Source organism: Toxotes jaculatrix, chromosome 1 (assembly GCF_017976425.1).
Source record: "Toxotes jaculatrix isolate fToxJac2 chromosome 1, fToxJac2.pri, whole genome shotgun sequence".
Classification (NCBI taxonomy): Eukaryota; Metazoa; Chordata; class Actinopteri; family Toxotidae; genus Toxotes; species Toxotes jaculatrix.
Genome location: NC_054394.1, coordinates 32,699,753 through 32,705,133, shown reverse-complemented (window position 1 = coordinate 32,705,133; position 5,381 = coordinate 32,699,753). Strand labels below are relative to the sequence as shown.

The 5,381-nt window shown below is 46.6% G+C and overlaps 1 protein-coding gene across 4 annotated transcripts in view; it reads left to right on the top strand.

Moving 5' to 3' along the window:
• Nucleotides 1-5,200: 5,200 nt before the first annotated feature.
• Nucleotides 5,201-5,381, top strand: part of zdhhc1 (zinc finger DHHC-type containing 1) — a 10,876-nt gene continuing 10,695 nt past the window's right edge. For all 4 annotated transcript variants that reach the window (XM_041041857.1, XM_041041848.1, XM_041041840.1 and 1 more), the window contains exon 1: nucleotides 5,201-5,381. This exon is cut by the window's right edge and continues 366 nt beyond it. The gene's annotated coding sequence lies outside the window, so the exon portion shown is untranslated.

Genomic DNA, 5,381 nt, shown 5'->3' with positions numbered 1-5,381 from the left:
ACTAAGACTGCGGTGAGACTGACTCCATCACAGATGTCTCCTGTCTCCAGCGTAGGAGGCATTTCAGGAACAAACCTCCTGCAGAGATTTCCACAGTCTCATTGTTAGGACCACGGGTGAGGTTCTGGTTCTGGTTCAGGTTGAGCGGGTCTGCACCGAGCTTCACCCCCGGAGCCAGAGCTTCTCATCCCACCGAGGGGTTTTTAACTGTTCTTCCAGGAAACTCAGTGTTGATTCAGTCATAACACTGTTAGAAACTTTTATGGCCTCTTGGCCACAAACGCAGAGAATGTGAACAGCTGATGACAATTATGGAATTTAATTTGGTTTCTGATGTTACAAAACAGCTGTTATGTAACTGAACGACCAACATCCTCAGACCCAGAGAGAGGAATGAGACACAAACTCAGCTCTGACTCTCGTGGTTTCCTGACAACTTTCCTTTCATGTTCACTTTTCATTATTTAACATTTATGACTTGTCACTGTGAAGCCAAACGAACACGTTGAATTAATTATCCAAATGTCTGCAAAAGCTCTTTTAGGAAATTTTTAAAAATGTGCACTTTTAAAGTCAATGTTTCCCAGAAGGTCGAATCAGACGAATCTCAGAGATCAAGCAAGAAAAGAACAGGAAACAGTTTCCTGGTCTGAAGCGACACCTTTTACTTTACCCCGCCAACAGCAGGGCAAGCCCCAAGGGAAGGAAGCAGGAAACACAGCATGTTTGGTGTGTGAGTGAAAAATCAGTGAATCGATTATTGAATAGTCAGGAATCAATGGATGGAGCCTTCCTCCTACTCACACAGATTGTGTTGTTTGTGAAGCGGGTGGAGCGATGTGTGCGTGCTGACACACCTGCAGCTGTAGCTACTGCTTTATTCATCCATCTGCTGATGTCACCGTTTGAATTCGCTGTTACTGATCAGCTGGTGACGAGTCTGAAACAAACTTTAAATATTTCAAATGTCACTGACCTGAAAAGTCTTCACTTTTCATTTTTATTGAGCAGCAGTGAACAGCGAGTCGATGAGGAGCCTCTCAGGGACCCGTCTCAGGGACCCGTCTCAGGGACCCGTCTCAGGGACCCGTCCTGTTGTCTACAGGAGCTGCTGACGTTTTCTAACAGTTTGCTGTTGATCCAACTCTTATGGTTGAAGACGCTCAGTCGTCCTGCTGAAACCTGAACGCGTGTGTGGTTCATCACTGGATGAGGAGGAACTAAACGGATCAGTTAGCACCAACAGCTGAAACACTGGCTGCTGACGTGGTGAATGCTTCACCGGTGGGAGGAGAGGAGCCGACACCGGGCCGCCGCTGTTCCCGTCCGGCTCCATCAGCGACTGTTGGTCAAGTGTGAGTTCAGCATCACCTGCTGTGTGGATCTCAGACATCAGCAGGTCCAGGGTCAGTCTCAGAGTTTGGGTTGGACGGAGCTCCTTCCTGAGGAAACGCTGAGATCTGAGCATTGTTCCTTCGACTCTCTTGGGTCTTATTTTTCCTTCCTGCAGGCTTACTGGATGTGTTGGAGATCAGGCAGGGCATGATGGGATACCAGGCTTTGATAGACCAGATGAGATGTTGAGCTGGACTGAGAGGAGGATGGAACAGACGGACGATGGGCTGTGATCTGCAGTGATTCTGGTGACAATCAGCAAAAATATCTGCAGACTTTTCACCTCCACTTTACTGTGGTGAGATAATGATGTTGTAATGGCGACTTCTTGCACGTACATATTTTTGCATGTGCATGTTTTTCCATGACTCACAAAAGAAAATGATATAAATGGATGATTAACATAAAAATATCTTTTAAATATTTAAAACTTTAAAAAAATAATCTGTTTATTTTACGGAGGAGCGGAGGAGTGGACAGATTTACAGTCCTGCCCGACCCTCAGCTTCAGACCACATCAGTCCACTGAGCAGCGGCGTGGAGCTGCTGATGAATGTGAGTCAGGACGTATTTATACTTTACACTGACTTTAAACGTCTTCACGGAAGAAAATGAACATCACACACATCCATTGGTTTTATATGAAATAACTGAAACAATAGTGGTCTGCTTCGCTTCCAGAGACGTAGCCCACTGCGTCCACAAGAGGGCGGTAAATGACAAAGTGAATACAAACAGCACTGAAAAGTGGGAGTGAAATCAGCTTTGACCCTGAGCTCCGTGTCTCCGTGTCTCTGTGTCTCCATGCTTCCTCCTCTGTGATATTTCTGTTCTCACCGTTTATCCACACAAAGCACCTGTCCTTTAACTACCACCTTTTTTATTTTATTTGACAGTGACCCACCTGTGGTGAAAATGTAAAACACGCAGTGACAAAATATTCATCCACCACCTGAGACGTTCACTCTCGTCTCTCCACATTTTCTCTGTCTGTCGTTTCCATTACCTGAGGAAACAAATGTGCCGTTAATCTGCAGCCTCCTCCTGTCAGGACAGGAGGAGGACAGGAGGACAGGAGGAGGACAGGAGGAGGACAGGAGGCGGACAGCAGGAGGACAGGAGGCAGACAGCAGGAGGACAGGAGGAGGACAGGAGGCGGACAGCAGGAGGACAGGAGGAGGACAGCAGGAGGACAGGAGGAGGACAGGAGGAGGACAGCAGGAGGACAGGAGGAGGACAGGAGGCGGACAGCAGGAGGACAGCAGGAGGACAGCAGGAGGACAGCAGGAGGACAGGAGGAGGACAGCAGGAGGACAGGAGGAGCGCTCCCCCTCACACAGGAGCAGGACTTCAGTGTGGCGTCTGAAGGTCAAGTCCAGGGCAGGTTGACCCTGATCCGTCCTGCCCGCCTGGACTGCAGCGCTCTGTTTCATAGCTGCTTTGTCTCCACTAATGAAGGCTTCTTAATGAGGACAGTGTAGTTTGTGATGAGGGTCACCCACAGGCTGACAGCACAAAGACTCCCCTGATCACAGAGCCCTGCAGGGGGACAGCAGGTCCTGGATCGGTGAGAGGAGTTTTCCTGTGTGAGCGGACGCCGGATTCAGATTCAGATTCAGATTTCAGATTCAGAGAACTTTATTGTCATTCCTTCTACGTTCAGGTACGTGTTAGGAACGAGATTTCGTTGCACCGGCTCAGAAGATCGCAGTAGAAAAGTTACAGGAAAATAAGTTACCATAAAAATAAGGATAAGAATAACATTAAAAAAAGACACAAAGTATTTACAAATAACAAAGTAAGTATTTTCAGCGAGATTGTGCATAGTGGAGGTTGAGGACGGTAAGAATATACACATTTATATATACACAGATATGTCTATATCTTTCCAAATATATATATATATTTTTTTTTAATATATATTTATTTATATTTATATATACATACAGCCATTAAATATTAATAGTAATATTTATTATTATTGCTTTTGTTTTTTGTTTTTATAAGTATAAGTTCTAAGTATAAAAGTGTAAAAAAAAAAATAGCCATGGTTATGGTATACATGGTATACAGTATATATAGTATATTCGTGGATTTCTCTGTGAACGAGGATAAAACGTGTTCACGGCTCATGAACGGGAGCCGCCGAGCCGAGAGCTCGGCTTCAGAGCGTCTGTGACCATCTGAGACAACAGAGACTGATCACAGGTTTAACTTGGCCGTCAGACAGTTTAACAATCTGTTCCCTCAGTTTGTTCATCTGCCCACACACGTTTACCCCGGGGCCCTTCAGGCTGAAGTCCTCGATCCTTTCACATCTCCAGGGACCAGCTGAGTAAAAGTCTGTGGATTCATGACAGAAACAGTGTGTGGACAAAGACAGAAATGTGCAGACGCACTCTTCCGTCCATTTATAAAGCTGTGAGTTTTATGAATCTTAATCACACACACACACACAGGAGCCTCAACTCATCTGCTCCACCACCCGTTAGCCCTGTCACCGGGAAGAACAGAGAGGAAGAGGAAGTGCAGATGTACCGGCGAGCCATCACGGTGGTTACATCTCAGCCACATTAATAAAACACCAGGAGGACGATGTGAGTTCTGCTGTACCTGAGCAGGTTTCAGTGACCTCTGCCTGACCTGTAAAAGACAGAACCTCACAGCCCAGGACAACAAGACAACAAGACAAACAACGAGACGATTAAAGTCCCATAAAACCACAAGCAGCAGGTCGTTCAGGAGCACGACCGACGTTTTCTCCGTCGTTCTGCATGTAGAGTTCTGAGGGTGAAAATGTCCACATGTTGATCCTTAACAGGAAGCTTGAGGACTGAGTCCTGGAAGAACAGCAGAGTCCTACAGTTTTCTCTGTGCTGAGTGGAGACAACAGTTTTCAGACGGAGATATCTGCAGATTGTGGACGATCCTGGGATCTTTGGTGTCGGATCAGTCTTTTCTCCTGAATTAACTTATTAAAATCTGTTTTTTTCTCTCAATCAGGTCTGAGAAGTTTGAGACAGAATATGAGGCGAGAAAATACAGTGTTCATTTTCAACTAATGGTAAATAGATTTTTTTCCTCTGTGCTGTTCATTTGATAAAATCCTCAGGAATAAACTCAGAAAGGCGACGACCCCAGGCAGAGAGCAGCTGCTTCAGTCTGCTCCACTGGTCTCACTCAGCCTGAACATCAGACCCACTCAGTCTCACACAGAGAGCTGGACACATCTGTCCACTGCCTCTTCCTCTGAGACCTGCTGAGAGGTTTCACCAACTCTTCTTCAACTGGCATTTTATGCTGCAGACGCTGGTTAAACCGTAAACCAGTCCCACGACTTTCAGCGATGAAACTTGTGTTCAGCTTTTTGAATGATCGCTCTTCATTTTAAAGCTTCTTTCTCACAGTGTAATGGGATGTACTGCCCACACACACACACACACACACACACACACACACACACACACACACACACACACACACACACACACACACACACGCAGTTTCAGCTTCCTTATTCTTTCAGCATTCACACTGTGTGGCTCCTATCATCATCCTCATCATCATCATGTTTCCTCTGTAGAATCAAACTGAGCAGAATTAAACCTGTTCTGGTTCCTATAGGAACGCTCTGCTGCCCCCTGCCGGACACACTGCGGTTACACAGCTGTGTCACTGTGGGGGCTGCTCTCAGATCAGTTTGGATTTACAGAAGGCGGGGGGCGGGGTCATCTCCACTGACCAATAATGGCGGACCTGGAGCGTTACCGAGGAAACGGCGTACAGGACTGAGAGACCGAGGGAGGCAGCAGAAGCTAGGCTAACAAGCTAACGGACGAACAAGCCGGTTAGCGGACAAGTGAATCACCAGCGGCCGCTAAATATTTAAAATGATCTTTCCCGTTACAAATTAAACGTCGACGTCCGGTGACTGAGTCACAGCTCGCGGTCACCGCTTCACCGTTTGTCGGCGTTTGCTCGCTTGC